The 538-nt window shown below is 39.0% G+C and overlaps 1 non-coding gene across 1 annotated transcript; it reads left to right on the plus strand.

The window, feature by feature from the left end:
• Nucleotides 1-203: 203 nt before the first annotated feature.
• Nucleotides 204-276, plus strand: TRNAD-AUC (transfer RNA aspartic acid (anticodon AUC)). Its single transcript has one exon. It is a non-coding gene; the product is annotated as a tRNA-Asp (tRNA).
• Nucleotides 277-538: the final 262 nt, after the last annotated feature.

Below are 538 nucleotides of genomic sequence, written 5' to 3' on the forward strand. Positions count from 1 at the left end.
TAAAGAGAAACATGAGTTAATGCCTTTTTTTAAGAAAAAAGAAAATGTAGATAATTTATTGAACTTGTGAAAACAGGCTATCTAGTTCTCTAGCTCAGGGGAAAGGTAGTAACGTGATGATCAGAGGCAGGTGACTGTGTCTGATGCTAAAGTACCTGTTACCAACACATTATGCCCATTAAAACACAAATATTTAGGGGAAGGGTGGGTATATCTCAGTGGTAGAGCACGTGCTTATCATGTACAAGGTCCTGGGTTCAAGCCCCAGTACCTCCATTAAAAAAGAAAGTTAAAAAAAAGCACAACTGTCATAGTTTAAAATCAGTGCACGGCCCACCCTCCAAGTCTTCTCCTCACATCCCTCTGTCTCTTCTGTCCAAAGGACCTGAGGGTGGCGGGAGAGGATGAGAATGCTTCAGTAGCCCCTGCATTTCTATTTTCCACCACCCCAGTCACCTGAAATTAAAATAATATTCTTTAATATGGAAAACTTCCATTTTTCTCAATCTTCAGTAAAGTAATTTTTAGAAATTGTTAT

Source organism: Camelus dromedarius, chromosome X (assembly GCF_036321535.1).
Source record: "Camelus dromedarius isolate mCamDro1 chromosome X, mCamDro1.pat, whole genome shotgun sequence".
In the NCBI taxonomy this organism is placed as follows: Eukaryota; Metazoa; Chordata; class Mammalia; order Artiodactyla; family Camelidae; genus Camelus; species Camelus dromedarius.